Raw genomic sequence first — 15,513 nt, 5'->3', positions numbered from 1 at the left:
GTGGCAAGCAGAACGGTAAAGCCTCTTCCCCGTCAACTGACACAGAACAGCAATTTAGGGCTCACGGAGCTGTTGCACTCTTTCACTTAGGCAAGGCAAGTAAAGCTCTTCCTTCGAGGCTAGTGCTCACATTGAGCTTCACATTTGCTGTAGAGCAGAGCAGGATGAGCTTGCAACTAGGAAGTGCAAGCACAATGCTTCTTTCCACAAAACTAACTCATGGTCTACGCTGAGTCATGCTGGCATATACTCAAAGAGCTGCCCTTACAATGCTTTTCAGGTAGCTTTCACGCCTTATGAACGGAGCTTTCAAAATTGGCAAAAAAGCCTTTGGGATCACACTCCCGTTTCGCTGTTGACTTCCAGCCCTAGTACAGGCTGAGTCTAGCAAGTCCAAAGAGACACAATTAACCCACTGGGCCCTTCGCTGATTCACGTTTTTCTATACCCGCTATTCTGGGTATAGCGAACTGCCTAAAGGAAGGACGCTGGAGGATGTCCAAGAGGCCTCTTCATCTTCCGTATGCCTGTCGTTTTACACCATGAACTGTGGTTCTGTGGAATTTGGAACGCACGCTGATAATCTCCTAGGGGAATTTCTTACCTCACATAAGAGGTGTTGGAAGGAAATAGAAACAGAGTGCTTTGTTCTGTTGAGCTTACCTAGGGCAAGGGCGACCACGTCCTTGGCGAGTTAGGGATTCTTGAACTGTGTTCCCGAAGCTGTTTAGAGGTCGGAAAATCAAACCGTCCCAAGGAAAAGTGCCGTGTGCTACACCTTTCTCTGCAAACACAGAGCGACTCTGAAAGGCCTGCGATGCTGGATTTTGCATACAGGGCCCAGAGCACCGTGGGGGTACAGAGTGTTCTGAAACCGAAACGGTTGCTGACACGAGGTGGCAAGCAGAACGGTAAAGCCTCTTCCCCGTCAACTGACACAGAACAGCAATTTAGGGCTCACGGAGCTGTTGCACTCTTTCACTTAGGCAAGGGAAGTCAAGCTCTTCCTTCGAGGCTAGTGGTCACATTGAGCTTCACATTTGCTATAGAGCAGAGCAGGATGAGCTTGCAACTAGGAAGTGCAAGCACAATGCTTCTTTCCACAAAACTAACTCATGGTCTACGCTGAGTCATGCTGGCATATACTGAAAGAGCTGCCCTTACAATGCTTTTCAGGTAGCTTTCACACCTTATGAACGGAGCTTTCAAAATTGGCAAAAAAGCCTTTGGGATCACACTCCCGTTTCGCTGTTGACTTCCAGCCTTAGTACAGGCTGAGTCTAGCAAGTCCAAAGAGGCACAATGAACCCACTGGGCCCTTCGCTGATTCACGTTTTTCTATACCCGCTATTCTGGGTATAGCGAACTGCCTAAAGGAAGGACGCTGGAGGATTTCCAAGAGGCCTCTGCATCTTCCGTACGCCTGTCATTTTACACCACGGACAGTGCTTCTGCGGAATTTGGAACGCACGCTGATACTCTCCTAGGGGAATTTCTTACCTCACATAAGAGGTGTTGGAAGGAAATAGAAACAGAGTGCTTTGTTCTGTTGAGCTTACCTAGGGCAAGGGCGACCACGTCCTTCGCCAGTTAGGGATTCTTGAACTGTGTTCCCGAAGCTGTTTAGAGGTCTGAAAATCAAACCGTCCCAAGGAAAAGTGCCGTGTGCTGCACCTTTCTCTGCAAACACAGAGCGACTCTGAAAGGCCTGCGATGCTGGATTTTGCATACAGGGCCCAGAGCACCGTGGGGGTACAGAGTGTTCTGAAACCGAAACGGTTGCTGACACGAGGTGGCAAGGAGAACGGCAAAGCCCCTTCCCCGTAAACTTACACAGAACAGCAATTTAGGGCTCACGGAGCTGTTGCACTCTTTCACTTAGGCAAGGCAAGTCAAGCTCTTCCTTCGAGGCTAGTGCTCACATTGAGCTTCACATTTGCTGTAGAGCAGAGCAGGATGAGCTTGCAACTAGGAAGTGCAAGCACAATGCTTCTTTCCACAAAACTAACTCATGGTCTACGCTGAGTCATGCTGGCATATACTGAAAGAGCTGCCCTTACAATGCTTTTCAGGTAGCTTTCACGCCTTATGAACGGAGCTTTCAAAATTGGCAAAAAAGCCTTTGGGATCACACTCCCGTTTCGCTGTTGACTTCCAGCCTTAGTACAGGCTGAGTCTAGCAAGTCCAAAGAGTCACAACTAAAACACTGGGCCCTTCGCTGATTCATGTTTTTCTATACCCGCTTTTCTGGGTATAGCGAACTGCCTAAAGGAAGGACGCTGGAGGATGTCCAAGAGGCCTCTTCATCTTCCGTATGCCTGTCGTTTTACACCATGAACTGTGGTTCTGTGGAATTTGGAACGCACGCTGATAATCTCCTAGGGAAATTTCTTACCTCACATAAGAGGTGTTGGAAGGAAATAGAAACAGAGTGCTTTGTTCTGTTGAGCTTACCTAGGGCAACGGCGACCACGTCCTTGGCGAGTTAGGGATTCTTGAACTGTGTTCCTGAAGCTGTTTAGAGGTCGGAAAATCAAACCGTCCCAAGGAAAAGTGCCGTGTGCTGCACCTTTCTCTGCAAACACAGAGCGACTCTGAAAGGCCTGCGATGCTGGATTTTGCATACAGGGCCCAGAGCACCGTGGGGGTACAGAGTGTTCTGAAACCGAAACGGTTGCTGACACGAGGTGGCAAGGAGAACGGTAAAGACTCTTCCCCGAAAACTGACACAGAACAGCAACTTAGGGCTCACGGAGCTGTTGCACTCTTTCACTTAGGCAAGGCAAGTCAAGCTCTTCCTTCGAGGCTAGTGCTCACATTGAGCTTCACATTTGCTATAGAGCAGAGCAGGATGAGCTTGCAATTAGGAAGTGCAAGCACAATGCTTCTTTCCACAAAACTAACTCATGGTCTACGCTGAGTCATGCTGGCATATACTGAAAGAGCTGCCCTTACAATGCTTTTCAGGTAGCTTTCACGCCTTATGAACGGAGCTTTCAAAATTGGCAAAAAAGCCTTTCTGATCACACTCCCGTTTCGCTGTTGACTTCCATCCTTAGTACAGGCTGAGTCTAGAAAGTCCAAAGAGACACAACTAACCCACTGGGCCCTTCGCTGATTCACGTTTTTCTATACCCGCTATTCTGGGTATAGGAAATGCCTAAAGGAAGGACGCTGGAGGATGTCCAAGAGGCCTCTGCATCTTCCGTACTCCTGTCCTTTTACACCATGAACTGTGGTTCTGTGGAATTTGGAACGCACGCTGATAATCTCCTAGGGGAATTTCTTACCTCACATAAGAGGTGTTGGAAGGAAATAGAAACAGAGTGCTTTGTTCTGTTGAGCTTACCTAGGGCAAGGGCGACCACGTCCTTGGCGAGTTAGGGATTCTTGAACTGTGTTCCCGAAGCTGTTTAGAGGTCGGAAAATCAAACCGTCCCAAGGAAAAGTGCCGTGTGCTGCACCTTTCTCTGCAAACACAGAGCGACTCTGAAAGGCCTGCGATGCTGGATTTTGCATACAGGGCCCAGAGCACCGTGGGGGTACAGAGTGGTCTGAAACCGAAACGGTTGCTGACACGAGGTGGCAAGGAGAACGGCAAAGCCTCTTCCCCGTAAACTTACACAGAACAGCAATTTAGGGCTCACGGAGCTGTTGCACTCGTTCACTTAGGCAAGGCAAGTCAAGCTCTTCCTTCGAGGCTATTGCTCACATTGAGCTTCACATTTGCTATAGAGCAGAGCAGGATGAGCTTGCAACTAGGAAGTGCAAGCACAATGCTTCTTTCCACAAAACTAACTCATGGTCTACGCTGAGTCATGTTGGCATATACTGAAAGAGCTGCCCTTACAATTCTTTTCAGGTTGCTTTCACGCCTTACGAAAGGAGCTTTCAAAATTGTCAAAAAAGCCTTTGGGATCACACTCCCGTTTCGCTGTTGACTTCCAGCCTTAGTACAGGCTGAGTCTAGCAAGTCCAAAGAGACACAATTAACCCACTGGGCCCTTCGCTGATTCACGTTTTTCTATACCCGCTATTCTGGGTATAGCGAACTGCCTAAAGAAAGGACGCTGGAGGATGTCCAAGAGGCCTCTGCATCTTCCTTACGCATGTCGTTTTACACCTCGCACTGTGCTTCTGTGTAATTTGGAACGCACGCTGATAATCTCCTAGGCGAATTTCTTACCTCACATAAGAGGTGTTGGAAGGAAATAGAAACAGAGTGCTTTGTTCTGTTTAGCTTACCTAGGGCAAGGGCGACCACGTCCTTGGCGAGTTAGGGATTCTTGAACTGTGTTCCCGAAGCTGTTTAGAGGTCGGAAAATCAAACGGTCCCAAGGAAAAGTGCCGTGTGCTGCACCTTTCTCTGCAAACACAGAGCGACTCTGAAAGGCCTGCGATGCTGGAGTTTGCATACAGGGCCCAGAGCACCGTGGGGGTACAGAGTGTTCTGAAACCGAAACGGTTTCTGACACGAGGTGTCAAGGAGAACGGTAAAGCCTCTTCCCCGTCAACTGACACAGAACAGCAATTTAGGGCTCACGGAGCTGTTGCACTCTTTCACTTAGGCAAGGCAAGTCAAGCTTTTCCTTCGAGGCTAGTGCTCACATTGAGCTTCACATTTTCTATAGAGCAGAGCAGGATGAGCTTGCAACTAGGAAGTGCAAGCACAATGCTTCTTTCCACAAAACTAACTCATGGTCTACGCTGAGTCATGCTGGCATATACTGAAACAGCTGCCCTTACAATGCTTTTCAGGTTGCTTTCACGCCTTATGAACGGAGCTTTCAAAATTGGCAAAAAAGCCTTTGGGATCACACTCCCGTTTCGCTGTTGACTTCCAGCCTTAGTACAGGCTCAGTCTAGCAAGTCCAAAGAGATACAATTAACCCACTGGGCCCTTCGCTGATTCACGTTTTTCTATACCCGCTATTCTGGGTATAGCGAACTGCCTAAAGGAAGGACGCTGGAGGATGTCCAAGAGGCCTCTGCATCTTCCGTACTCCTGTCCTTTTACACCATGAACTGTGCTTCTGTGGAATTTGGAACGCACGCTGATAATCTCCTAGGGGAATTTCTTACCTCACATAAGAGGTGTTGGAAGGAAATAGAAACAGAGTGCTTTGTTCTGTTGAGCTTACCTAGGGCAAGGGCGACCACGTCCTTGGCGAGTTAGGGATTCTTGAACTGTGTTCCCGAAGCTGTTTAGAGGTCGGAAAATCAAACCGTCCCAAGGAAAATTGCCTTGTGCTGCACCTTTCTCTGCAAACACAGAGCGACTCTGAAAGGCCTGCGATGCTGGATTTTGCATACAGGGCCCAGAGCACCGTGGGGGTACAGAGTGTTCTGAAACCGAAACGGTTGCTGACACGAGGTGGCAAGGAGAACGGTAAAGACTCTTCCCCGTCAACTGACACAGAACACCAACTTAGGGCTCACGGAGCTGTTGCACTCTTTCACTTAGGCAAGGCAAGTCAAGCTCTTCCTTCGAGGCTATTGCTCACATTGAGCTTCACATTTGCTATAGAGCAGAGCAGGATGAGCTTGCAACTAGGAAGTGCAAGCACAATGCTTCTTTCCACAAAACTAACTCATGGTCTACGCTGAGTCATGCTGGCATATACTGAAATAGCTGCCCTTACAATGCTTTTCAAGTTGCTTTCACGACTTATGAACGGAGCTTTCAAAATTGGCAAAAAAGCCTTTGGGATCACACTCCCGTTTCGCGGTTGACTTCCAGCCTTAGTACAGGCTGAGTTTAGCAAGTCCAAAGAGACACAACTAACCCACTGGGCCCTTCGCTGATTCACGTTTTTCTATACCCGCTATTCTGGGCATAGCCAACTGCGTAAAGGAACGACGCTGGAGGATGTCCAAGAGGCCTCTGCATCTTTCTTAGGCCTGCCGTTTTACACCACGAACTGTGCTTCTGTTGAATTTGGAACGCACGCTGATAATCTCCTAGGGGAATTTCTTACCTCACATAAGAGTTGTTGGAAGGAAATAGAAACAGAGTGCTTTGTTCTGTTGAGCTTACCTAGGGCAAGGGCGACCACGTCCCTGGCGAGTTAGGGATTCTTGAACTGTGTTCCCGAAGCTGTTTAGAGGTCGGAAAATCAAACCGTCCCAAGGAAAAGTGCCGTGTGCTGCACCTTTCTCTGCAAAAACAGAGCGACTCTGAAAGGCCTGCGATGCTGGATTTTGCATACAGGTCCCAGAGCTCCGTGGGGGTACAGAGTGTTCTGAAACCGAAACGGTTGCTGACACGAGGTGGCAAGCAGAACGGTAAAGCCTCTTCCCCGTCAACTGACACAGAACAGCAATTTAGGGCTCACGGAGCTGTTGAACTCTTTCACTTAGGCAAGGCACGTCAAGCTCTTCCTTCGAGGCTATTGCTCACATTGAGCTTCACATTTGCTATAGAGCAGAGCAGGATGAGCTTGCAACTAGGAAGTGCAAGCACAATGCTTCTTTCCACAAAACTAACTCATGGTCTACGCTGAGTCATGCTGGCATATACTGAAAGAGCTGCCCTTACAATGCTTCTCAGGTAGCTTTCACGCCTTATGAACGGAGCTTTCAAAATTGTCAAAAAAGCCTTTGGGATCACACTCCCGTTTCGCTGTTGACTTCCAGCCTTAGTACAGGCTCAGTCTAACAAGTCCAAAGAGACACAACTAACCCACTGGGCCCTTCGCTGATTCACGTTTTTCTATACCCGCTATTCTGGGTATAGCGAACTGCCTAAAGGAAGGACGCTGGAGGATTTCCAAGAGGCCTCTGCATCTTCCGTACGCCTGTCGTTTTACACCACGGACTGTGCTTCTGTGGAATTTGGAATGCACGCTGATACTCTCCTAGGGGAATTTCTTACCTCACATAAGAGGTGTTGGAAGGAAACAGAAACAGAGTACTTTTTTCTGTTGAGATTACCTAGGGCAAGGGCGACCACGTCCTTGGCGAGTTAGGGATTCTTGAACTTTGTTGCCGAAGCTGTTTAGAGGTCTGAAAATCAAACCGCACCAAGGAAAAGTGCCGTGTGCTGCACCTTTCTCTGCAAACACAGAGCGACTCTGAAAGGCCTGCGATGCTGGATTTTGCATACAGGGCCCAGAGCACCGTCGGGGTACAGAGTGTTCTGAAACCGAAACGGTTGCTGACACGAGGTGGCAAGCAGAACGGTAAAGCCTCTTCCCCGTCAACTGACACAGAATAGCAATTTAAGGCTCACGGAGCTGTTGCACTCTTTCACTTAGGCAAGGCAAGTCAAGCTCTTCCTTCGAGGCTATTGTTCACATTGAGCTTCACATTCACTATAGAGCAGAGCAGGATGAGCTTGCAACTAGGAAGTGCAAGTACAATGCTTCTTTCCACAAAACTAACTCATGGTCTACGCTGAGTCAGGCTGGCATTTACTGAGAGCTGCTCTTACAATGCTTTTCAGGTAGATTTCCTGCCTTATGAACGGAGCTTTCAAAATTGGCAAAAAAGCCTTTGGGATCACACTCCCGTTTCGCTGTTGACTTCCAGCCTTAGTACAGGCTGAGTCTAGCAAGTCCAAAGAGACACAACTAACCCACTAAGCCCTTCGCTGATTCACGTTTTTCTATACCCGCTATTCTGGGTATAGCGAACTGCCTAAAGGAAGGACGCTGGAGGATTTCCAAGAGGCCTCTGCATCTTCGGTACGCCTGTCATTTTACACCACGGACTGTGCTTCTGTGGAATTTGGAACGCACGCTGATACTCTCCTAGGGGAATTTCTTACCTCACATAAGAGGTGTTGGAAGGAAATAGAAACAGAGTGCTTTGTTCTGTTGAGCTTACCTAGGGCAAGGGCGACCACGTCCTTGGCGAGTTAGGGATTCTTGAACTGTGTTCCCGAAACTGTTTAGAGGTCGGAAAATCAAACCGTCCCAAGGAAAAGTGCCGTGTGCTGCACCTTTCTCTGCAAACACAGAGCGACTCTGAAAGGCCTGCGATGCTGGATTTTGCATACAGGGCCCAGAGCACCGTGGGGGTACACAGTGTTCTGAAACCGAAACGGTTGCTGACACGAGGTGGCAAGGAGAACGGTAAAGACTCTTCCCCGTCAACTGACACAGAACAGCAATTTAGGGCTCACTGAGCTGTTGCACTCTTTCACTTAGGCAAGGCAAGTCAAGCTCTTCCTTCGAGGCTATTGCTCACATTGAGCTTCACATTTGCTATAGAGCAGAGCAGGATGAGCTTGCAACTAGGAAGTGCAAGCACAATGCTTCTTTCCACAAAACTAACTCATGGTCTACGCTGAGTCATGCTGGCATATACTGAAAGAGCTGCCCTTACAATGCTTTTCAAGTAGCTTTCACACCTTATGAACGGAGCTTTCAAAATTGGCAAAAAGCCTTTGGGATCACACTCCCGTTTCGCTGTTGACTTCCAGCCTTAGTACAGGCTGAGTCTAGCAAGTCCAAAGAGACACAATTAACCCACTGGGCCCTTCGCTGATTCACGTTTTTCTATACCCGCTATTCTGGGTATAGCGAACTGCCTAAAGGAAGGACGCTGGAGAATGTCCAAGAGGCCTCTGCATCTTCCGTACGCCTCTCGTTTTACACCATGAACTGTGCTTCTGTGGAATTTGGAACGCACGCTGATAATCTCCTAGGGGAATTTCTTACCTCACATAAGAGGTGTTGGAAGGAAATAGAAACAGAGTAGTTTTTTCTGTTGAGCTTACCTAGGGCAAGGGCGACCACGTCCTTGGCGAGTTAGGGATTCTTGAACTGTGTTCCCGAAGCTGTTTAGAGGTCGGAAAATCAAACCGTCCCAAGGAAAAGTGCCGTGTGCTGCACCTTTCTCTGCAAACACAGAGCGACTCTGAAAGGCCTGCGATGCTGGATTTTGCATACAGGGCCAAGAGCACCATCGGGGTACAGAGTGTTCTGAAACCGAAACGGTTGCTGACACGAGGTGGCAAGCAGAACGGTAAAGCCTCTTCCCTGTCAACTGACACAGAAGAGCAATTTAGGGCTCACGGAGCTGTTGCACTCTCTCACTTAGGCAAGGCAAGTCAAGCTCTTCCTTCGATGCTAGTGCTCACATTGAGCTTCACATTTGCTATAGAGCAGAACAGGATGAGCTTGCAACTAGGAAGTGCAAGCACAATGCTTCTTTCCACAAAACTAACTCATGGTCTACGCTGAGTCATGCTGGCATATACTGAAAGAGATGCCCTTACAATGCTTTTCAGGTAGCTTTCACGCCTTATGAACGGAGCTTTCAAAATTGGCAAAAAAGTCTTTGGGATCACACTCCCGTTTCGCTGTTGACTTCCAGCCTTAGTACAGCCTGAGCCTAGCAAGTCCAAAGAGACACAATTAACCCACTGGGCCCTTCGCTGATTCACGTTTTTCTATACCCGCTATTCTGGGTATAGCGAACTGCCTAAAGGAAGGACGCTGGAGGATGTCCATGAGGCCTCTGCATCTTCCGTTCGCCTGTCGTTTTATACAACGGACTGTGCTTCTGTGGAATTTGGAACGCACGCTGATAATCTCCTAGGGGAATTTCTTACCTCACATAAGAGGTGTTGGAAGGAAATAGAAACAGAATACTTTTTTCTGTTGAGCTTACCTAGGGCAAGGGCGACCACGTCCTTGGCGAGTTAGGGATTCTTGAACTGTGTTCCCGAAGCTGTTTAGAGGTCGGAAAATCAAACCGTCCCAAGGAAAAGTGCCGTGTGCTGCACCTTTCTCTGCAAACACAGAGCGACTCTGAAAGGCCTGCGATGCTGGATTTTGCATACAGGGCCCAGAGCACCGTCGGGGTACAGAGTATTCTGAAACAGAAACGGTTGCTGACACGAGGTGGCAAGCAGAACGGTAAACAGCAATTTAGGGCTCACGGAGCTGTTGCATTCTTTCACTTAGGCAAGGCAAGTCAAGATCTTCCTTCGAGGCTAGTGCTCACATTGAGCTGCACATTTGCTATAGAGCAGAGCAGGATGAGCTTGCAACTAGGAAGTGCAAGCACAATGCTTCTTTCCACAAAACTAACTCATGGTCTACGCTGAGTCATGCTGGCATATACTGAAAGAGCTGCCCTTACAATGCTTTTCAGGTTGCTTTCACGCCTTATGAACGGAGCTTTCAAAATTGGCAAAAAAGCCTTTGGGATCACACTCCCGTTTCGCTGTTGACTTCCAGCCTTAGTACAGGCTGAGTTTAGCAAGTCCAAAGAGACACAATTAACCCACTGGGCCCTTCGCTGATTCACGTTTTTCTATACCCGCTATTCTGGGTATAGCCAACTGCCTAAAGGAAGGACGCTGGAGGATGTCCAAGAGACCTCTGCATCTTCCGTACTCCTGTCCTTTTACACCATGAACTCTGCTTCTGTGGAATTTTGAACGCACGCTGATAATCTCCTAGGGGAATTTCTTACGTCACATAAGAGGTGTTGGAAGGAAATAGAAACAGAGTGCTTTGTTCTTTTGAGCTTACCTAGGGCAAGGGCGACCACGTCCTTGGCGAGTTAGGGATTCTTGAACTGTGTTCCCGAAGCTGTTTAGAGGTCTGAAAATCAAACCGTTCTAAGGAAAAGTGCCGTGTGCTCCACCTTTCTCTGCAAACACAGAGCGACTCTGAAAGGCCTGCGATGCTGGAGTTTGCATACAGGGCCCAGAGCACCGTGGGGGTACAGAGTGTTCTGAAACCGAAACGGTTGCTGACACGAGGTGGCAAGGAGAACGGTAAAGACTCTTCCCCGTCAACTGACACAGAACAGCAACTTAGGGCTCACGGAGCTGTTGCACTCTTTCACTTAGGCAAGGCAAGTCAAGCTCTTCCTTCGATGCTAGTGCTCACATTGAGCTTCACATTTGCTATAGAGCAGAGCAGGATGAGCTTGCAACTAGGAAGTGCAAGCACAATGCTTCTTTCCACAAAACTAACTCATGGTCTACGCTGAGTCATGCTGGCATATACTGAAAGAGCTGCCCTTACAATGCTTTTCAGGTAGCTTTCACGCCTTATGAACGGAGCTTTCAAAATTGGCAAAAAAGCCTTTGGGATCACACTCCCGTTTCGCTGTTGACTTCCAGCCTTAGTACAGGATGAGTCTAGCAAGTCCAAAGAGACACAATTAACCCACTGGGCCCTTCGCTGATTCACGTTTTTCTATACCCGCTATTCTGGGCATAGCCAACTGCCTAAAGGAAGGACGCTGGAGGATGTCCAAGAGGCCTCTGCATCTTCCGTTCGCCTGTCGTTTTACACCTCGCACTGTGCTTCTGTGGAATTTGGAACGCACGCTGATAATCTCCTAGGGGAATTTCTTACCTCACATAAGAGGTGTTGGAAGGAAATAGAAACAGAGTGCTTTGTTCTGTTGAGCTTACCTAGGGCAAGGGCGACCACGTCCTTGGCGAGTTAGGGATTCTTGAACTGTGTTCCCGAAGCTGTTTAGAGGTCGGAAAATCAAACCGTCCCAAGGAAAAGTGCCGTGTGCTGCACCTTTCTCTGCAAACACAGAGCGACTCTGAAAGGCCTGCGATGCTGGATTTTGCATACAGGGCCCAGAGCACCGTGGGGGTACAGAGTGTTCTGAAACCGAAACGGTTGCTGACACGAGGTGGCAAGCAGAACGGTAAAGCCTCTTCCCCGTCAACTGACACAGAACAGCAATTTAGGGCTCACGGAGCTGTTGTACTCTTTCACTTAGGCAAGGCAAGTCAAGCTCTTCCTTCGAGGCTAGTGCTCACATTGAGCTTCACATTTGCTATAGAGCAGAGCAGGATGAGCTTGCAACTAGGAAGTGCAAGCACAATGCTTCTTTCCACAAAACTAACTCATGGTCTACGCTGAGTCATGCTGGCATATACTGAAAGAGCTGCCCTTACCATGCTTTTCAGGTAGCTTTCATGCCTTATGAACGGAGCTTTCAAAATTGGCAAAAAAGCCTTTGGGATCACACTCCCGTTTCGCTGTTGACTTCCATCCTTAGTACAGGCTGAGTCTAGCAAGTCCAAAGAGACACAATGAACCCACTGGGCCCTTCGCTGATTCACGTTTTTCTATACCCGCTATTCTGGGTATAGCGAACTGCCTAAAGGAAGGACGCTGGAGGATGTCCAAGAGGCCTCTGCATCTTCCTTAGGCCTGCCGTTTTACACCATGAACTGTGCTTCTGTGGAATTTGGCACGCACGCTGATAATCTCCTAGGGGAATTTCTTACCTCACATAAGAGGTGTTGGAAGGAAATAGAAACAGAGTGCTTTGTTCTGTTGAGCTTACCTAGGGCAAGGGCGACCACGTCCTTGGCGAGTTAGGGATTCTTGAACTGTGTTCCCGAAGCTGTTTAGAGGTCGGAAAATCAAACCGTCCCAAGGAAAAGTGCCGTGTGCTACACCTTTCTCTGCAAACACAGAGCGACTCTGAAGGCCTGCGATGCTGGAGTTTGCATACAGGGCCCAGAGCACCGTGGGGGTACAGAGTGTTCTGAAACCGAAACGGTTGCTGACACGAGGTGGCAAGCAGAACGGTAAAGCCTCTTCCCCGTCAACTGACACAGAACAGCAATTTAGGGCTCACGGAGCTGTTGCACTCTTTCACTTAGGCAAGGCAAGTCAAGCTCTTCCTTCGAGGCTAGTGCTCACATTGAGCTTCACATTTGCTATAGAGCAGAGCAGGATGAGCTTGCAACTAGGAAGTGCAAGCACAATGCTTCTATCCACAAAACTAACTCATGGTCTACGCTGAGTCATGCTGGCATATACTGAAAGAGCTGCCCTTACAATGCTTTTCAGGTTGCTTTCACGCCTTATGAACGGAGCTATCAAAATTGGCAAAAAAGCCTTTGGGATCACACTCCCGTTTCGCTGTTGACTTCCAGCCTTAGTACAGGCTGAGTCTAGCAAATCCAAAGAGACACAATTAACCCACTGGGCCCTTCGCTGATTCACGTTTTTCTATACCCGCTATTCTGGGTATAGCGAACTGCCTAAAGGAAGGACGCTGGAGGATGTCCAAGAGGCCTCTTCATCTTCAGTATGCCTGTCCTTTTACACCATGAACTGGGCTTCTGTGGAATTTGGAACGCACGCTGATAATCTCCTAGGGGAATTTCTTACCTCACATAAGAGGTGTTGGAAGGAAATAGAAACAGAGTGCTTTGTTCTGTTGAGCTTACCTAGGGCAAGGGCGACCACGTCCTTGGCGAGTTAGGGATTCTTGAACTGTGTTCCCGAAGCTGTTTAGAGGTCGGAAAATCAAACCGTCCCAAGGAAAAGTGCCGTGTGCTGCACCTTTCTCTGCAAACACAGAGCGACTCTGAAAGGCCTGCGATGCTGGATTTTGCATACAGGGCCCAGAGCACCACGGGCGTACAGAGTGTTCTGAAACCGAAACGGTTGCTGACATGAGGTGGCAAGCAGAACGGTAAAGCCTCTTCCCGGTCAACTGACACAGAACAGCAACTTAGGGCTCACGGAGCTGTTGCACTCTTTCACTTAGGCAAGGCAAGTCAAGCTCTTCCTTCGAGGCTAGTGCTCACATTGAGCTTCACATTTGCTATAGAGCAGAGCAGGATGAGCTTGCAACTAGGAAGTGCAAGCACAATGCTTCTATCCACAAAACTAACTCATGGTCTACGCTGAGTCATGCTGGCATATACTGAAAGAGCTGCCCTTACAATGCTTTTCAGGTTGCTTTCACGCCTTATGAACGGAGCTATCAAAATTGGCAAAAAAGCCTTTGGGATCACACTCCCGTTTCGCTGTTGACTTCCAGCCTTAGTACAGGCTGAGTCTAGCAAGTCCAAAGAGACACAATTAACCCACTGGGCCCTTCGCTGATTCACGTTTTTCTATACCCGCTATTCTGGGTATAGCCAACTGCCTAAAGGAAGGACGCTGGAGGATGTCCAAGAGGCCTCTGCATCTTCCTTAGGCCTGCCGTTTTACACCATGAACTGTGCTTCTGTGGAATTTGGCACGCACGCTGATAATCTCCTAGGGGAATTTCTTACCTCACATAAGAGGTGTTGGAAGGAAATAGAAACAGAGTGCTTTGTTCTGTTGAGCTTACCTAGGGCAAGGGCGACCACGTCCTTGGCGAGTTAGGGATTCTTGAACTGTGTTCCCGAAGCTGTTTAGAGGTCGGAAAATCAAACCGTCCCAAGGAAAAGTGCCGTGTGCTACACCTTTCTCTGCAAACACAGAGCGACTCTGAAGGCCTGCGATGCTGGAGTTTGCATACAGGGCCCAGAGCACCGTGGGGGTACAGAGTGTTCTGAAACCGAAACGGTTGCTGACACGAGGTGGCAAGCAGAACGGTAAAGCCTCTTCCCCGTCAACTGACACAGAACAGCAATTTAGGGCTCACGGAGCTGTTGCACTCTTTCACTTAGGCAAGGCAAGTCAAGCTCTTCCTTCGAGGCTAGTGCTCACATTGAGCTTCACATTTGCTATAGAGCAGAGCAGGATGAGCTTGCAACTAGGAAGTGCAAGCACAATGCTTCTATCCACAAAACTAACTCATGGTCTACGCTGAGTCATGCTGGCATATACTGAAAGAGCTGCCCTTACAATGCTTTTCAGGTTGCTTTCACGCCTTATGAACGGAGCTATCAAAATTGGCAAAAAAGCCTTTGGGATCACACTCCCGTTTCGCTGTTGACTTCCAGCCTTAGTACAGGCTGAGTCTAGCAAATCCAAAGAGACACAATTAACCCACTGGGCCCTTCGCTGATTCACGTTTTTCTATACCCGCTATTCTGGGTATAGCGAACTGCCTAAAGGAAGGACGCTGGAGGATGTCCAAGAGGCCTCTTCATCTTCAGTATGCCTGTCCTTTTACACCATGAACTGGGCTTCTGTGGAATTTGGAACGCACGCTGATAATCTCCTAGGGGAATTTCTTACCTCACATAAGAGGTGTTGGAAGGAAATAGAAACAGAGTGCTTTGTTCTGTTGAGCTTACCTAGGGCAAGGGCGACCACGTCCTTGGCGAGTTAGGGATTCTTGAACTGTGTTCCCGAAGCTGTTTAGAGGTCGGAAAATCAAACCGTCCCAAGGAAAAGTGCCGTGTGCTGCACCTTTCTCTGCAAACACAGAGCGACTCTGAAAGGCCTGCGATGCTGGATTTTGCATACAGGGCCCAGAGCACCACGGGCGTACAGAGTGTTCTGAAACCGAAACGGTTGCTGACACGAGGTGGCAAGCAGAACGGTAAAGCCTCTTCCCGGTCAACTGACACAGAACAGCAACTTAGGGCTCACGGAGCTGTTGCACTCTTTCACTTAGGCAAGGCAAGTCAAGCTCTTCCTTCGAGGCTAGTGCTCACATTGAGCTTCACATTTGCTATAGAGCAGAGCAGGATGAGCTTGCAACTAGGAAGTGCAAGCACAATGCTTCTATCCACAAAACTAACTCATGGTCTACGCTGAGTCATGCTGGCATATACTGAAAGAGCTGCCCTTACAATGCTTTTCAGGTTGCTTTCACGCCTTATGAACGGAGCTATCAAA

This window comes from Kogia breviceps, chromosome 17 (assembly GCF_026419965.1).
Source record: "Kogia breviceps isolate mKogBre1 chromosome 17, mKogBre1 haplotype 1, whole genome shotgun sequence".
Classification (NCBI taxonomy): Eukaryota; Metazoa; Chordata; class Mammalia; order Artiodactyla; family Physeteridae; genus Kogia; species Kogia breviceps.
Note: the sequence above shows the minus strand (reverse complement) of the source record.